This window comes from Thamnophis sirtalis, unplaced genomic scaffold (genome assembly GCF_051295495.1).
Source record: "Thamnophis sirtalis isolate CommonGarterSnake01/CBP01778 unplaced genomic scaffold, rThaSir2_p1.2 scaffold_1, whole genome shotgun sequence".
Taxonomy (NCBI): domain Eukaryota; kingdom Metazoa; phylum Chordata; class Lepidosauria; order Squamata; family Natricidae; genus Thamnophis; species Thamnophis sirtalis.
Genome location: NW_028261381.1, coordinates 102,237,915 through 102,257,897, shown reverse-complemented (window position 1 = coordinate 102,257,897; position 19,983 = coordinate 102,237,915). Strand labels below are relative to the sequence as shown.

At 33.5% G+C, this 19,983-nt stretch overlaps 1 long non-coding RNA gene across 4 annotated transcripts in view; it reads right to left on the bottom strand.

Annotated features, from left to right (window-relative positions):
• The window catches only part of LOC106550333 (uncharacterized), a 42,670-nt gene extending 23,786 nt beyond the window's left edge, over positions 1-18,884 (bottom strand). The window contains exons 1-2 of one of the 4 annotated variants that reach the window (XR_015697296.1): positions 18,833-18,884; positions 12,316-12,380 (exon numbers count right to left, since the gene is read on the bottom strand). This is a non-coding gene — a long non-coding RNA (uncharacterized LOC106550333). Of the gene's footprint in view, positions 1-3,456; positions 4,196-12,315; positions 12,381-18,832 lie in introns of those variants that run through there. The other 3 variants (XR_015697298.1, XR_015697299.1, XR_015697297.1) reach the window with 3 other exon arrangements.
• Positions 18,885-19,983: the final 1,099 nt, after the last annotated feature.

Genomic DNA, 19,983 nt, shown 5'->3' with positions numbered 1-19,983 from the left:
AAAAGGCATGATTTTAGATTAGTGACAAGTCACAAAGGAAAAACATGCCATAGATCATTACCAGATTTAAATAAACTTGTAACTTAGGAGCTTCAGGTTTGTTCTCCCCATACCTGTTTTATGCTTCACCTTGTTTTATTTTTATTTTTAAAATTTGGAAAACAAGCAAACAAACCCAATAGTTTAAGTTCCAAAATTCCTGATTAAGTCACTAAATAAAGATGCAAGGAGAGTAGCTCTAACTCTTAGAAGTTTGCTAGAAGTTTTCTTGGCAATGAGGGTTAGGAGAAAGTCCCAGATGGGCTATTCCATGGTTATGGCAGCCAAAGTTTTGAATTCACTGTCTATGGAGATTTTCAGTCATCCAGGTCATGGTTGTCCCAAAGGGTGCTTTTTTTCAAGAGGCAACTGGATTTTCTTTGAAGATGTTTCACTTCTTATCCAAGAAACCTCTTCAGCTCTGAAGAAGCTTCTTGGATAAGAAGCGAAACATCTTCAAAGAAAAAACAGTCTCCTTTGGGATTTTAAATTCACTGCATCAAAAGTCCCTCAATATCTTAATCTATATCAGACTAAAAAAAAGCATTAAAAATCATTTTGTGAGAGGACATATAAATTTAATAAATAAAAATAAAAAAGCAGTATTAAAGTGATGAGATCTACTGGGATATCAAACTACACCATCCTTTCTCAAGTTTTTTGTTTCCCAATAAGCTTTCTGGTGCAAATCTCCAGAAACAGGTTTGTAGGCCAAGCTCCAAGATCAAACTGAGCACCTGAAGAAAGCAGATTTGCTCTATTAATGCTTGGTGAATGAAAAAACTAATATTTGTCCTTAAGAACCACAGACTTCCAAGAACACTTCCTAATCTTAACTGGACAAATACTACATCTTTCATAGTGATGACGATAAAATGATTTTTAAAAAATATAATTTTTATTGAGAAACTTTTTAACAAAAAACAAGAAAAGAAAGACAAGAAAATAGAAAATAGTAAAACAAATTAAAAAGAAAGGAAAATAAAGATTATAAAACACCTTATGATCTTCTTGACTGTAGTTAACAGATACATTTATATTTTTCCCCCTCTCTCTAAAGTTATGTCATAATTTTCTCTTCCCATCTTTAAACTCATAATTACAAGTTACTTCTTCCTTTTTAAAAAAATGTCCTTAAAGATTTTCTAGTCACAAATAAATGTAGCTGTTGATCGTTCTCTAATCAAACAAGTAAATTTTGCAACTTCTGCTACTTCTATCATCTTCACCAATCATTTTCTGTTGTGGGTTTTTCAGTCTTGCCATTTTTGCACATATAATGATCTTGCACGAGTTATCATATATAAAAATAGTCTTCCATGACTCTTTTTTAATTGGCTGTCCATTAATTCCAGCAAAAAAATTCAAATAAAATTAAGCTGCAATTTTGGTTGTTTGGTTTCATCCTAGATTTTTGTGACTAGTATATAATAAAATAAAATAAAATGTATTATTTTTTTATTAAATAACTATTAAACAAAGTAGTAGGGGCATGTAAGTTTTACTTATTTCAGGTTTAAAACCGTCCGACTTTCACTATCTACAATATAGCTCAAAACTAATCTCGATGGCCCCAGCCTTATTTGATCTTCCAGGATGCTATGAAAAAGTGGCTTTTCCCTCAAGTTTAGACTCAAATTGTTAGCAGAGTATAATGTATGTGTTTTTGGAGTGGCAAGTTGGTCATGCAGCACATCAGTTAATCTATTATAAATAATCTGAACAGTAGTTTTTGTCTTATTTTTATTGGTTTTATGCCCCCCCCCCCTGTATTTTGGTTTGTTACACATTCAAGTTACTTGTTTAAGATGGGCAGTCATATAAATATTCTGAATAAATAAAAAATGCATGCAGATAATAATGACCTAAACAATAATAACTTAAAATGTAAGTCAGTAACTGGAAATATTTTTTAAAATAACTTAATAGTAAAAAGAGAAGGAGAAAAAAAGAATATTAAGTCCACTGGGGGGAAAAAACAGTGAAAAAATATGGTATTGTAGCCCTGCCTATGCCTGGTTAAAAAGTTTGTATGTCAGAGCCAGCTTGGATTACCAGCTACATCAGTTTTTCTTAATACAGATCAGTCAAATTGTTCTGGACTGCAACTCCTATCAGCTTAGCCAATATGATTAACAGCCTAGATGTCAAACTCAAGGCCCAGGGGCTGAATCCGGCCCACGGAGTGTTTAGATCTGGCCCTTGGGGCTGCCCTGGAAACTGCAAAGGACCGGCCTGAAGTGCCCCTGCCAGTGAAAACAGGTAGCCTTCCCAAGCTCTGTTTTAGCTGGCAGAGGGTTACAGGAGGCAGCTGAAAACAGCTTGGGAGCCTGTTTTCGCGGGCAGTGTCAAGAAGCAGTGTCACTCGCCCCCAACATGAATGACGTCGAGCTCCTTCCCCCCAAGATTAAATGCAACCCTGATGCGGCCCTCAATGAAATTGAGTTTGATACCCCTGGCCTAGATAGTAAGAATCATAGTGAAGAAGTTATAAAAAGCATGAGATTGGCAAATAATAGGTTAGAATATTAAGACTGATGGAAACTTGGTATTCCAACCATGAAAACCTAATTTACAAAGCTTTATAGCAGACAAATCAAAGAAACCATAATAATGGTTTGGAATAATGTCTGAAAATCATTTTAGTTTGCAAATAATTGTTTATCATTTAACATTTTGCATGAATTTATCATCACAAAATAATTTTATTCTTCAAAAAAAAATTAAAACAAACTTTAATGAACTCACCTCCTCCCAACATAATTTATTAATCATTACATGTTTGCAAGATTAAAATACTGCTTTAACTTCTTTAAAAGGAGTAATAATTAAATGGAGGAGTTATTAGATTTGGGTAGGGGAAAATTAATAATTAGATGATAGTGGAAGTATAATGAAATGTGTTGTATTGAATTCTATAATATACACCTTTGTAAACAGACTTTGGATTTTTCTGTATGCTGAAAAAAATTATTGGGATATGGAACTTCAATTTTTTTTCCTCTGGGGAAAAAAAACCCAGTCCTATTGTATCATAAAAGCTAACAAAATCAATTGTGTTTTTTTTTAGTTATATGATACAGCAAACTAAATTACAAAAATAGATTTTGTCTATGAAAGCTTATGTCATAACCCCATAGCTTAAATAACTCATATGAAATGATAATGTACAGTTTGTTGACTTTGTTTTAGTCTATGCAATGTTTTTCAAACTTGGCAACTTTGTGTGGACTTCAACACCCAGAACTCTGGCTGGAGAAATCCAGGATTTTAAGTCCACACATCTTAAATTGCCAAACTTACACTAGAGGCTTTGCACTGCAAAATTATTGAAAATTTAGTTATTTTAAAATTAACATATTCTTGATTTTTATCTTGCATTGTTTTAATTGTTTGCATTTTTGTTACTGTTGTTACCTGTTCAGAGCTATCTGGCACAATATAGATGGTCATTTAAATATGTAAACAAACAAATACTGTTTTAAAAACTTAAAAAGTAGAATGGCATATAGTATTGTCAAGCTAGATAGCTGCATGCATTTGGTTGACTGCCTCTTTTATCCTTGCTGCAAAAAAAGGCAAAACATTCTTAGATGGAATATATACACAGACATACACATACATAAACACAGACACAGACAGACAGACAGACAGACAGACAGACAGACAGACACACACACACACACACACACACACACACACGGTCACCCATACATTTACCATTCCTTGGTCTAAGAATCAGAGAGTGCTGGTAAGACATGTTCCGTAAATATCAAAGATAATAAAGCATCTATCTTCTTATATTGGCACAGTATTTTATTTTGAATTTAAACCCTGAACATCCTGAAGGATAAACTAGCATTAGAAAGGCAAGACATCCATTTCCTGAATAAGTGAAGAATTAAACAATGAATACTGTATAACTGTTAATGGTCAGGTTTGTGATTTTGAGACTAAGGCAGGACTAGATTTCAGAGTGTTTTCTGGTTTCTAGTACAGTGCCTTAACTATGGTCAAGCTGATCCTTCATTGAAATATTCATTACAAATAGTAATAATAAAGTTTACTTTAATACAAATAATAAAGTTTACTTAACCTTGGTTATTGAATAAATATAATAGAATAGGAGCCATAATTCTAAGTCAAAATTAAGGAAACCTAAATGTATATATAACTAAACCATCTACTGGGCTATAGTATTAAATTTAATTTTAGATCAGGTCTTCCATTTTATGTCAATGTCTTAAACGTGATACTGAAAAACTAATTAAATTGTTTTTGGTAGAGTGACTCTTGCCAAAGTTTGTAAAAGAATCTGGCATAAACTATAATACTAAACTATATATTCCTATCATAACTTGATCAATACACTGTAGGGGCCTGATTGTTATGTAATGGTATAGTTGGATTCCTACTTTATATGATAAGAAACCAAACAAATCACATTCAGTGAAATTATTGATTGGAGCTATATATCTGAATGGTCCATAATATAATTTGCTTATATGTGATTAATCATAGTGCATGAATCAAGCCACAGTAGTCCCAAAAGTGTTGGATTACGGAGAATCTCCATAGAAATCAAGGAAACATGAACTTAACATTAAGTACAAATTATTTCATGAATCCAAAATCCTTAAACTATGATATGTTATTTAGGAAATTGAGTTCCATTAATACCATTCACTGCAGACCCTCCAGTATCTTTAACATTTGCTTTAGTTCATGGAAGCAAAATGTACTACATTTTAGATGGGATCATAGATGTGCCAAGCCAAACATCCTGGTTTATAAATCAGAGCAAAAATATGCAAAGCAATTGCATTTATATTGTATGTGAAGTATTAGAAGGCATGTGATATAAATTAGTTCAGTGATTCCAGATAATTTTGTAATATTTTCCAAAGTGGAAGATTTAATTGATAGGAGATCCTTTATTATTTTACTAATTCTACTTATTGCCACTACATTTTTTTAAAAGGTCCATCTGAAATTTCCAACAAGCTAGAGGTAATAATGGTCCTAATGCTGTCCAAAGTGTTAGATTTGTTTATACCAGTTTGTTGGTATAAAATACATTACTCATATGTACATTCATTTGATTCCATGAAAATTAAATATTTCCTCTGCATTAGGACTTATTGGTTTTGAAAAATTTACCATTTTTTGAAATACTTTTTTGAACCACAAGCAATCATTACTGAAATGAGTGGAATTTTCAGAAGCAAACTTCAATATAAAGTGATACGTTTATGAAAGAAAAAAGAACTCACTGTCATTCTTAGAATCCTAGTTTATGGATGCAAAAGAAGTCGATTTCATAAAAAGCAGGGGAAAATCTATTCTTAAATTTATTCTTTTTTCCTTACAGTGTAAACAATGTTATATCCATAATCAGGATCTGATGGTATTACCATCTAATATATCATATAATCTGAATCATGAGTTGGTTGATTCAAAGTCATATTTCATATTTAGTGAAATGATCATAGTCATTTAAACAAATTCTTTCAGTATGTCTAATCTTAATTACTGCACTCAATTTAAATAGATCAGGCATTCCTTTTGTAAAATTTGCAAGCATGCAATATATAGATTACACTTTGATTGATAATTTTCATCCTTATCTAAAATACTACTATTGTCCTGCTTTTATACTGCTCCATTTAATTTGGAAAATGGCAAGGTCTTTAATTTGAAAAAGACACAGACAGTTTTTCTTAGTTATATTAACAAATGTTTCCATCATAAGTAAAATTAAGTGAGCAGTAGCTTTTGAACTACCAGCATATAGTTCTGTACCTAGCAGTACTTCTTACATGGAAAGACAATTATTTTGACATGACTTTAATTACAATTAAGGCTCAACTAAAATGTAATAATAGATTATTGATGCTACTGTAACACTGTAGATTCAAATGAATTGATTAAAATGACATTTCTCTATATTCTGAGCTTTAGGGTGTTGGATTAAAAGCATACAGTTTGGAAGAACTAAACAAGATTGAATTTATATGTTTTTTGGCTTGTGCTTTTGATTTCAATGATAAGAATTCCTATCTATCTATCTATGGTAAGAATTCCTATCTATCTATCCAACTTTTAAATGGATGACAGGTAAAGTTATAGTTTAAATTATCTCCATTAGGAAAATGTTTTTAATCATATACATATTAGATAGATAGATAGATAGATAGATAGATAGATAGATAGATAGATAGATAGATAGAGATAGAGATAGAGATAGAGATAGAGATAGAGAGAGAGAGAGAGAGAGAGAGAGAGAGAGAGAGAGAGAGAGAGAGAGAGAGAATCTAAACGGATCTGTTTAACAACCAGGTCAATTTGTTCTTTAGACTGTAACATGGTATGGATATACTGCATATATCCATATACTGCATTTTCTTGCTACAAAAAAAATCTAAAAAGTCACATAAAAAAGAATTTAAAACCCAGGAAATACTTGAAAAAAGGGGAAAAAATTCCATTGCTTCATTCGGTATATGAAACAAAAGATATTCCTATTCAAGTCAAACATTGGTTTTAGTTTTTTTTCTTTAAAATCCTTCATATGTAATATAAAATGCTAATGATATTTAATGAAAAAATCAAATACTATTTCAAAATGTTTTTTATATTTTTGTGCTTTGTAGTTGAAATGTTCGTAGTAATCTTAAGTTTATCAAATTGGTTTGGTTTATTGAATTTATATGCCACTCTTCTCCCAAGGACTCAGGGTGGCGTACAACATTAAAAAAATATATATATTACAAAAGTTAAAAAGAATTAAATAGAACATCCCAAACAAACCCAAATCAGATTAACAATATTTAAAAAAAATTGATTAAAATTAACAATGATCGATAATTTATTTTGTTTTGTTCAGGCTAGGCTGGCTTGCTGGAAATGCCAACTTTTTAGGGCGTGTTGGAAGGTCCGGAGGTCGGGGATTATACGAAGCTCTGGGGACAGCTCATTCCATACTAGAAGAAAGAGGTTAAGCAAATTGATATAAAAATTGACATTTTAAGATTACCGGTATTTAAGGAACAATGTATGGATTGTCCCTTCACTTCATTCCAGGTAATCAAATAATACTCTTAACATTTGTGGTATTTTGGAAGAAAATATTTTTGATCTCTTTTGAGACAAATTACTGCATGTGCATTATAATAACTAGTATGGAATTTTTGAAGATAAAAAATGTTAAAACAAGAACCATTTTGTTAAAGGTAAGCTCCCCCATCCTTTAAAAGTTGTTAGTATTTAGGTAATTTTTTAAGAAAAAAAATCATTGTTCATACAGCTTTAACAGTATGGAATTTGGACTATTAATTCCCATGCCAGAAAATACTATATTTAGAAATATTTACAGTGTTAATCAGAACAAAAGCTATTTAACAAGTTATTAACAGAGTTGTGATGGCGCAGTGGTTAGAATGCAGTACTGCAGGCTAACTCACTGCTCACTCCAGGAGTTTGATTCTGACCAGTTCAAGGCTGACTTAGCCTCCCATCCTTCTGAGGTCAGTAAAATGAGAACTCAGATTGTTGAGGGCAATATGCTGACTCTGTAAACTACTTAGAGAGGACTGTAAAGTGACATGAAGCAGTATGTAGGTCTAAGTGTTATTGTTATTGCTATATTTCTCTGCATGCTTACTGTGAAGTGCATTCAATTCAGTCTCAGTCTCAGGAAGATCTGCAGATAAATTGCAGTCTTCTCAGGAAATTTAATCCATATCTGTCCAGAAGTAAGTCCATTTGAATGCAATCCTGTTTATGTGTACTAGGATGTAATCCCCACTGAATCCTGCCAAATAATTAGATGCAGGCATTAAACCTTACCAATAGTCCATTGATTTATATAAATTAGATATCTGCTTTGGGATATTTTATATTGCCATGACTTTCATGACTATCTAAAGGAAGTAGCTTCTCCTCAAGAGAGTTTGCATGTGGTTTTCTCCTTAAATGTCTTCATTTCAGTTTAATTCTATTTTTAGTTTAAAAAATAAACAGAATGTACCTTTGCATGGTTATGTACTGTGGTCCTATTAAATGGAAAGTATCTGCTAATTCTGAGGTTAGTTTTCTTTTTTGTATCATATAATAAACTACACATTTTATCTATAAAGAACCAAGGTCCAGAGTGACTTGCTTTTAAGGCACTGTTATTGAATTTCAATTCCACTCAGATGATGTTAGAAGTTCATTATGTGCATTAAAGAAAAGGTTTCCATAAGTTTATTTTGGGGCAAATTACTCTTACATGTTTTAAATGCTAGTGCATTTTTTTTTCAAATTCAGAGAATTTGCTTCTCAAGAACAGCTAAATGATTGCTATATTTTTTTCAATAACTTTAAGAAATAGGTTTCTTGATAACTCTATACATAAATAGTTAAAAATGCAATATTACTAGTCTTGTTACAATACCATATATTTGTTACATAAAGCTTTAAAAACAGTATCTGTCTTCTTTCAATTTATTTTGTCATCAAATTAACTTTGTACTTCAGAATTACAGATATAGTTCCTCTTTATTTTTAATCTGCTTAAAACTGATTGTTTTGGAATCACCCATATTATTAGATAAAGCAAGGGTTACTTCAGGTGGCAGGTGCTTAGGAGCAGTGCTGATGTCTTCTTAGACTGTTCTTCTCCAGCTGGTTCCTCTGTAGGAAGGTAGAATTAGGTATACCACACAGTTTTTCCTTCACATAATGATATTCCCTTAATATAACCTGCTACTTCAGGTAAGGCTGTTTTGTCAACAGTATTGATATAAATTCAACTACTCATCCAGCTGCTACTTGTATATGCAACATGGAAACAAGGCCATTTTGTCTGGAAGAGCAAAGTACTTTGAAATAACCTTGTACTAAAATTGAAATGAGGGCTTAAAAGAAACAGACATAATGTCTGAAATTTTTGGTTTCTTTTAATAATTATAAGGTGCAAATTACCTCAGAGTTCCTTTTCACAGATCTCTATTTGCACCCAACTCTATCCTGGTAACTATTTCTAGTGATGTTACCTTCGTTTCATTCCAGTCCAGAGCTGAGACAGCTTAACATTATTTTTGGTGAGTCTAGTTTTAAGTTAGAGGTTTTTTTCTTCTCCCAATCGAAATTTTTCCATGTATATGATCTAGCATCAATGAAAATAACTGCTGATGTATCAAGAGTTTGGATCTACCCAGTCCCTATTAATTGCATTCAGCTTCCACTTCTTGTTGCTGGGCACTGTTACATTTTGGCATGGCTATAGGGAGTGGATGAACATCTGGCTTCCATAGATGCATCTGCTTATGAAATGCAAGAGTAACACTTTTTGAAACGTATGTCAAATACTGTGCAGACTTCTAATATGTTTACAGCTTTAAAAAAGTAGATCTGTGATACGGAGACGATTGATTCAAATCAGTAAACAGAGGAGGGTTTAGACAATTTGTGTTGCTGATTTTGCTACTAATGAGTTCCCCACTGCTGCTACCAATAATAAACTATCCACGGCTTTGCTTTTACTTTTTATTACTTTGGTAGTGTTTTTACTTTTTATTATTTTGGTAGAATTTGCCCATTCTAGGAACTTGCCGGACCATTTTCTCTTAACATCAGTCAAAGACAGAGTTTGCCATTGTTAGTTACTTGTTAGTTACTTCAGCCCATGTCATCTAAGTGCTCATTAGCCCAAATGCCAGATCACAGATATGGAGTAGAGCTACAGGGTGAAGTAGGATGAAAGTCTCCTGATATTCCTCAGGTTCAGAAAAGCTGTTGGTGGCTTTTCCTGTTGTCAAATGATGCTTGTTAGGGAAAAAAAATGGAGGAATCCACCAGTAGCTTTCCTGAAACTATACCTGCATTAAGGCTACAGGGACATCATCCTTTACCAACTTTGTTACTCAAATAGGATAGGGTTTAGCTATCAAGCAGGTAATTTAATGCTAGCATACTTTTAAAATTGAACACTTTATTTGGCCATATGTGATTAGACACACAAGGAATTTGTCTCTGGTGCAGAAGCTCCCAGTGTACATGCAAAGCCATGGAATAATGATAATTATTCGAGGTGGCGCAGTGGTTAAATGCAGCACTGCAGGCTATTTCAGCTGACTGCAGTTCTGCAGTCAGTTCTGCAGTTCGGCTGTTCAAATCTCACTGGCTCAGGGTTGACTCAGCCTTCCATCCTTCTGAGGTGGGTAAAATGAGGACCCGGATTGTTGTTGGGGGCAATATGCTGACTCTGTAAACCGCTTAGAGAGGGCTGAAAGCCCTATGAAGCGGTATATAAGTCTAACTGCTATTGCTATTGCTATAATCATAATACCAATAAGACAGGGTGAGTAAAGAAGATAAGAAGGATAAATAATAATATTGCAGCCATACGACACTATAGGTAATCTTCAACTTATGACCACAATTGAACCCCAAATTTCTGTTGTTAAGTGACACATGGGTTAAGTGAATTTTTCACCTTTCTTGTCCACAGTTCTTAAGTTAATCACTGCATTTGTTAAATTAGTCTCACGGTTGTTAAGAGAATCTGGCTTCCCCATTTAAGGTCACAAAATGTGATCATATTACTTTGGAACACTGCAACTGTCATAAATTTGAGCCAGTTGCCAAGCCTCTGAATTTTGATCACATGCCACAACAGTTGTAAGTGTGAAAAACAAGTTATAAGTCAGTTTTTTTCAGTGATGGTGTAACTTTGAACAATCACTAAAAGAAATGTTGTAACTTGAGGATTACCGATACACAGACATTATTTTTGTCAATCAATTGAAATAATATGTTTGTGTTCTTAAGTCTTTTCAGTCATCCTGTCCCAGTGCAGCTGATTTGTGAGTTAGATCTGAAAGTGAAGCAGAATTTCAAATCTCTATATTTAAAATCTAGAGATTGTTATTTCTTTCTGGTTTGTTTTTCTCTGGGTTTTTTTAATTATAAAAGTGATATTCTTGCACTGTTAGAAACTATGAAATCTGGGTGAGATTCAGACTGAAGAAAATCAAAACAGAATTCAGTATTATAAAGCTATCTAATAATTAAAGCTATTATAATTATATATTGTACAATTTAATATATAATTACCCTGTTTCTCTGAAAATAAGACCTCCCTAGATAATAAGCCCAAATGGGCTTTTGAGCGTATGAGCTAAAATAAGCCTTCCTTGAAAATAAGCCCTCCCCGATAATATTGCCACACAGCAGCAGCCATGAGGAAACCATGCTTGCCGTCTCCTGCGACTCAAAAATAAGACCTCCCTGAAAATAAGGCCAAGTGCTTATTTTGGGGGTCAAAAGAAAATAGGACCCTGTCTTATTTTGGGGAAAACATGGTATAAGATAACTAGATATAATAGTGTGATTACAGCCCGAGAACTAGTTTGGTCTAACCCAGTGAATAACGCACCAAGCTAGAAACCATGAGTTCTAGTCCCATCTCAGACATGAAACCTGGCTCGGTGGCTTTTGGCCAGTCACCCTCTTTCTGCCCACAATGTCAGGTTTGGGTAACAAGCCAGTTGGTCAATTCTTATCGCAACCAATGGATCAACATTTAGTTGATCTGAAAAAAAGCAAACTGCATTGGTGGAAAATTCTAGGAAGAAAACAAGAGTGTGATAACAGCCTATTATGCTCAACATAATTATATTTAGGACATTATACTGCATTGATTTCTACAAGATTAAACAATGCACATTTGAATAGTCCATTATTTTGATTATTTAAAATTATAAGACAACAAGGGAGTTGCTGTTGTGCTCAGCAAAAACTGAGTTGCCCTGTGATGAAATGGGTGGCCAATAAATTTTACAAATAAATAAAGTAAATAAATTGGATTGTGTTGTGCATTTTTGTACCATCTTTTTATTCAGTGGTAATGAAACTGAAGATTGAAATATGTTGCTACCAGAAACCGTCCTTTGCCAGATGATGATACATTCACACAGGTGTTCCATTTGTGTGAATTTAGTAATGCTATTTACCAATTTGCTTCTTAAATCCCTATTGCCATTGGTTGACAATCACAAAAAGTACAACCATTCCTCCTGTTTGTGTTGGCAATTGTTAGTTGCTGCCCTTCATGAACTTTACTAAGTGCCCCAGTCTTCATTGTCCACCATCCAATGCAAACGTAAGTGCACTTGATAGTACCTAGATAAACCCACTTAAATGACTTGTTTACACTATGAGTGAGAATTGTCCATCTTCTATGTCTCCAACAATAAAATTTTAGCCATTGAACAATATATGATTTCTTACGCTTTCCTTGATGTCTTATTTTAATATTTTGATATGATACACTTTGTATTTCCCATGTAGATTCTCTGTAAAAATGAGAAAAAACACAACAAATTGTGTCAGTTTTTTGCACAAAAATTTATTTATAAAGAAACAAACTTTTTATAAGACCCTGAAGTAAGTATTTCTTTTGTAAAAGCATCTAGAACATATTAGTTCATCTCTCCTAATCTTTAATCTAGTTTTATTTTTCTGTAATCTGGAAAACAGAAGAAAAGCTTGCTTGAAAAGAGAGAGATCAGTGAGTTCAAATTTTATAGATATGGATAAACTATTAAGGTACAAGGATTTAATTAAAGAACAGGGTATTTTGAAAACCAAACAAGAATTAAAAGACCAGGACATAAATATAGATTGGTTTACATACACACAAATTCAGTCCAGATATAACAGCGACATTACAATGTATGAGTTTTAGTTGGAGCAACAGGAAATAGACAAGATATTGCAAGGTATGGATAAAAAATTGATTAGGAAAATATATAAACTTTTGTTGAGCTGCAAAATGGAAGATGAAGTTGTCAAAGAAACAATGATAAAGTGGGCTGTAAAAATGGGGAAAAATCTGGAAAATAAAGTATATCTGCGACATACAAGGAAAACCAGTACAAGATGTTTTATAGATGGTACCTCCCACCAGCAAGGCTTTCAAAGATGTTCCCAAATATATCACCAATTTGTTGGAAGTGTAAAAATGCATATGGGACTTATTATCATACATGGTGGACGTGCGAGATGGCAAAAAAATACTGGACTTAAAAAATGGCTTGAAGAAATAACAGGGGACCATATAGATTGGAAACCAGAATTATTTTTATTGGGTGTAATCACAAAAAAATATAGTAGAGAAATACAATATCTAATCCTGCTTATTATAACTGCAGCCAGAATAACGTATGCCCAAAATTGGAAAAACAATCTAGTACCAAAGGAAGATGAGGTGATAAGAAAAAAAATTAGAATGTGCAGAGATGGACAAACTGATAAAAGAAATACAAAGAAAGGAGGAATCAGAATATTATTTAACCTGGAACAAATGGTACAAATGGTTAGAGGACAGAAATAAAAAATAAGGAAACCTAAAACAGTGATGTAATAGAACTATTAAGAGAGAGGGATAAGATAAGATACAGTTAAGATAAATTAAGGAAAAGTAGTTAAGAGTTAGTTAGAACACAAAGTACAATATAGGTAATATGATGTTCTAATATAAACAGTTAAGTATAAATAAATATAGAATAAGAACACCACGAATGTAAGATAGGAATGTATAGGAGGTGAACGATCAATTGTATATACATACCCATATGGAACTGCTCCATCAGGGAATGTTTGATTCCTTTGTTGTTTTAATCTATGTTTCTGTTTTGTTTATGTGTATATGTGTTTAAAATAAAATTTATTTTTTAAAAAAGAGATAGATCAGTGAGTTCCATTATTAATGTCTCTTCCAAAAGTTGATTTGATGTACATTATTCCTCACAGAATTTTCCCTTCACTAATAATCCAAATTCTAAAATTTCAAGAAACAGTGTAAAATAAAAACTCTAAATTGATCCACATTTTAACATTTTTATGTTGAGGTTTTTTACTGACAAATTAAAATTTAAGGTTATATGTTAAGTGTGAATTGACAAAAACTTGATTAGCATTTTGAAAATGTAATATTAAAAGACAGATATCATTCATATATTTTTTATACAGGTGCTGAGGCTATTCATATACTTCTGGAAGTAAATCAGATACTATATCTGTGTTAATTTAGCCACACCCTGGTCCTGACATCCAGAAGCAACTTCATCCACCCAGCTTTTTGAGGTTACAAAAGCAAATGGAAGACAAGAGTGGGAAGATGGATGTAAACTGAGTGTTAACAGACTGAGATAAAAGATTGAATATCAAAGACACATTTACATGGCAACATCACCTTGCAAGGATGGAGATGATGCAATTCTGGAGCAATAGCCAATGGAGAAGGTGTGTGTTGCAATAAAGTATTTTCTTAGGGTTTTTTACACTGGTAAGTCAAGATCTTCCAGAGCAAAGAACCCTCACCCTCTGAACACTTCCATCTCACCACTACTTCTCTCCATTCTTTCAAAAACTATTTGAAGATCATGCATGGCATTCTTGAACTACCAACTTCACAAAAATTACAGGCTTGACACCCAGGTCCTTCAGGGAACAAAAATCTCTTTATCCATATAAAAGTGAAATAAATTGTTTGCTATTGTCCCAACATCCAAACCTTTCCAACATTGTTATGATGTCAACTACTAGGAATTGCTTTTGAGTTTGGCAGTGTTGGAAGAAATATCCATCTGGTTAAATTCCAAGCCAGGAGGAAGACACTGGAGACAAAATGGAGGCTGATTGGAAAGAGGGTCCATTTATTGATGAAGCAGAACAACCAAGCACTTGGCTCTAGGTAGCTGACCACAAGGAGTTGAGAGTGAGGGGTTTTTATACCTTTTCGTGGGCTTTGCATTTGAGCTTCCTGTTCGTGTGCAAGAGAATGTATTCTATTGGCTGTTGTAGGGGTTATGTAGGGATCATAGCTGGCTCTATAGATTGTCTGAGCTACCCTATTTTCCAGAGTATAAGACACATCTTTTTCCCCTCAAAAAGGAGGCTGAAAATCTGGGGAGAGCAGAAATGAGTGAAAAATGGGCTGGTTTTTGTTCAAGTTTGTTCCCCCACCCCAGCTGCCAGGAGCACTCTATAAGCTTCCTAAAGGCTAAGGATGCTCTTTTTTTGACAAAAAATGGGCCTGTTTTTGCAAAAAACAGACTGTTTTATGCTCATTTTTGGGTCCCCCCTCCAGCAGCACTCTACAAGCCTCCTAAAGGCTATTCATGCCCTTTTCCACATTTTTGGGAGGTCTGCAGAGTGCAAAAGCTTTTTTTTAAAATTGCCTCTTCAAAATCTTGGTACATCTTATACTCCAGTGAGTCTTATACTCCAAAAAATACAGTAAGTTTGGTTGAAGTCTGGAGGATGATGCAATGCCCATAGGAGATTGTGCAATGTAGTGAGCTCTGCTGCTTTATGGTAGTGGATTAATCCTATTATGTCCTAAAGGATCATGTCTTAATCTCATCATCCTGGAGCTGAAGGTCTTTTGTTTTGTAAAGAGGATGGCCCAGCCTTTCTTAATGGGGAGAAATATCTGCTGGGGGCAGGGAACTGGGGCTCTGAGTTTCTGTCTCCCTTAAGATTTTTATTACTCTTTTAGGGGAAATATTTTATCCTGCCTGTCAGATCGTGGGAATGGATCAGGCAGACTCAGGCTTCAGCAACAAGATCTTCATTAGTGACTCAGAATCCAGCAACAGCCCTTTTATAGGGCTCAGGCAGGGTCTCCAACCAATCAGGTTTGAATGAGTTCCTGCTGGTAACAGCGGACCTGAGTGAAAACTACTTACAAGGCTATTTACATGTAGATTACTCCAAGTACTTAACACTGCCTTTTTAAATATTTCTCAAAATATTTCATTCTTTTAGGAGAGGGGTAGCTTCCCACAGCAGTATAATTTTTTTAAAGAATCGGTCATATAAAAGGGAGCTGGAGAGGGGCCATATATTCACTGTTCCCTTTGAAAAACCCAAAGTCAGGAGTTAGAAGGGAGGTGACAAAATACCTTTAAACTGCCCACAAGTCTCACAAACCTCCAGTTTCAAATGTCTTGTCAGACATTAGCTCAACTCTCAAAGAAAGCCCAACTTGTGGGTTCATAGAAGCAGACCACTAGTTCCAAATTGGCTCAGGGTCCTAAGATGGAAATCCCCTGTAAGAATTTATAGTCCTATTACATAACACCATTTTCTAATATTACTAGGATAAGTTGTGACTTGCGTTAGCATGCACATCCTGCTATTTTTTCTTCCAATATACTGGCTATAATTTAAACATTATCATTACCGGGTGACTGCTAATGCCATTATGAATGGGGGGAAATGGCAAACATGATTTGAATCCACCTATAGTTCTCGACAGTATACTGCCATGAAAGTTTCTCCAAAGATTTTATATAGCAAATCGGGAACAACATTGACACTTTTTTTAAAAAAGTACAATAACATACTGCTAAATTAACAGATAAGGGTTACTTCTGCTGTGATTTTGATAGTCTAAATTCTTCCAGGAAAGGTTTTGGGAAGATAATTTTGTAGTATCCTATTTAATAACTAGAAGCAGGACTTGTTTCTGCAAAAGAAAACCTCCCATTGGGGGAAAAAAGCTTATTCCTTGATGTTGTGGTTAGAATTGTAAGCCAAGTAAATTAGAGGCTCTTTTCCCTTTAAAATGGCCACAGAGACAGCTGGAAGCTCAATGCAACCACTGTCTAGTGTCATTGAGAGCTACATCCACAAAGTGAGAACCCAGTGTGGTTATAAGATACTCAAACTGCAAGAGAGAGTTGCACAGCTCCTGAAAGGCCAACTACATTTTGCAGAGCCTAATACTAGAGACTCTTTTTTTTAAAATGCCTCCAGCTATACATGATTGGACAGTATTAGATCACCCTCTTTACTTTTTAACATTCCTCCAGAGGTTGGTAAATACATGTTCTTAAATATAATCACAAATAGTTATAGTTAAGGGGAAAAAAGGCAACCAAGGGCAAATGACAAACCATCTCAAATCTGTTCCTTTTCAGGAGTCATTTTATATGTTCGGTAGTGAGTCATCAACTATCAAGAGCTTGCATCATATGGGAGCCATCCTTAAACTCAATCTTTTATACTGTGTCCAAATTGAAAATTAAACTGTATCAACCCAATGATGGACATAACAAATGTAACATTCAAAGCAATAGCACTTCGTGGATTAAAAAAGAAATAGAACAATAAAGATGACAAGTTTATTTTGATTCAGAATTATAGCACACAGGATTCAACCACATTATTTAGTTCCTTTCCCCCCCCTATTATTCAGTTTAATTTTTTAAAAAATCTTATCTTACCAAACAAACTACATTAAGAAAAATAAAACAAAACTTATCGCTGGCACCAATGGGATTTCCACCCCCACCCACCCCAAACTTTTCTGATTATACTTAGAAAGAGCAATTTTGACAAACTTACAAGTGGGTGTTAACAAATTAAACTTTATCTTGCTGACTGTTTATACTGACTGTAGTTTTATTCAAAATATATTTATTTGATATTATGTTATGGTACTTCCAGAATTTACTCATTGAGTTGAAAACAAGCTTATCAATGATTGCTAAACTAAATGATCCATTTGTAGAAAAGTGATGAAGCAAAACATATGTGAAAATCAATAGTGTGTTGGTGTGTGTCATAATTATAAACACTTCTAGTGTAGAGTTAACAGGTCAAGTTCCTAACTCGTTAAGTTCACCAATGCTATTATAAATAGGAAATTAGTTGTAAAGGCTTCTGATGGCCTGTTTCCTTACTGAAAAAAAAATGTATATTTTTTATATGTCAACTGTTTGGGATGTATTCAGTGAAGAAAACACATATACATTAAACAAAATAATGACAGTCTAATAAACCTACAAATTCTTTTTTAACATGCAAAAGTATCTGTTTTTTCATACATAATATATCTTAATTATGATGCCAAATACACCCACCCACCGCAGAGTGATTCACAAATGTCTGGTATATGGAGAACATTTATGAGTTTCAGATTGGAGTATAATCTGAAGGTAGATTAAAAACGTAACAGTACCACCACTGCTACTACTAATAATATAATATTAACTATGCTGTAACATTTAAAAAGTTCTCAGAATAGTCTTTTGCGCTTAGGGATTGCCAAAATAATATTTGGATAATACTCTCTTTCTATATAAGGTTGAAAGGTGGTTTTAAAGCCATTAGACAAAAATAGTGTCAAATATGTTGACACTATGCTTATTAAGATATGTACAAGATATGCAATTTGAACATAATTAATGCGTATGAAATTCCTACTTTTCAGTTAACTGCAGGACAAGCTGATCTTTATTTGTTATAGTAATATAATTGCCCATATATAGATAGGAACAAGAGAAAGTGATGCTTCTTATAACATAAGTCTGTAGAGATTCTCAGGCATCCAGGTGAGGGTTGTTGCAAAGGTGCTTTTTCAGGAAGCAACTGGACTTCCTTATTTTTTCTTTTGAAGACGTTTCACTTCTCATCCAAGAAGCAAAATGTCTTCAAAAGAAAAAAAGAAAAAAGTCCAGGTGTCCCTTGAAAAAGCACCTTTGGGATTCTTATGACATACCAACAAATTGGAAGACAGAGAAGAAAGCTTTTTTTCTAGGCACACTTCTGTTTCATACATATGAGTTTGGGAATCACTGGCCAAAACCCACCATTAACTCAATATACAATGTCCACAAACACAAACTTAAGTATCTAAAAGAATACTTAAGTAACTAAAAGAACACCTGCAATACAGCATGTAAACATATATAGAATATATATAATATATTATATATATTCTATGCATACATACCTTATTCAAATACATACCTAAAGTGGATCTCTTCTTTTCAGAAGAGATACTTTCCCTCAAAGGACAGGAGAAAATACAGAAGATAACTGCAGAAGAAAAGTGACAAAACATAAATATATTAAATAACTTTGCCTTTATTGATGCATCAATATTCGTTTCTTATATGGATTTATATATATATATGTATGTATGTATGTATGTATGTATGTGTGTATGTGTGTGTGTGCTTGTATGTGTATGTGTTTGTGTGTGTGTGTATGTATGTATGTATGTGTGTGTGTGTGTGTATATATATATATATGTATATGTATATGTATATGTATATGTATATGTATATGTATATGTATATGTATATGTATATGTATATGTATATGTATATGTATATGTATATGTATATGTATATGTATATGTATATGTATATGTATACGTATACGTATATGTATATGTATATGTATATGTATATATTAAAGTCACAACCCCTGGTATGCCCAAATATGGGAGGAAGATCACTACTTCCGTTCTCTGTCCTTCGGCTCGTCACAAGAGACCATCCAGACAGAAACCCAATATTTTTTACTGTTGCCTTTTTTGTTACATTTGTTATATTTGTGCTGATAAATAAATAATATTTATTTATTTATTTATTTATTTATTTATCAGCACAAATATATATATCTCTCTCTCTCTCACACACACACACACACACACACACACATATATATATATGTAAAGTCACAACCCCTGGTATACCCTAATTATGGGAGGAAGCTAACTGCTTCCATTCTCTGTCTATCGGCTCGTCACAAGAGACCATTCAGACAGAAAGCCCAATATTTTACTGTTGCCTTTTGTTACATTTGTGTAGTATTTGTGCTGATATTCGAATCCCAGTAAGGGTATGGCTAGCTGATGAGAGCTAAATAGCTTGAAATAGATCTATACTAGTCTCCCTTTATTTATTTATCAGCACAAATACTACACACACACACACACACACACACACACACACACACACACACACACACAAACACATATATGTATATATGTATATATTTACATAAAATATGAAACATGGTGGAGCTATTTATTTTATTAAAATATTTACAATTTAGCCATTTGATTCCAGGATCTGGTACTGCATAACCAATAGA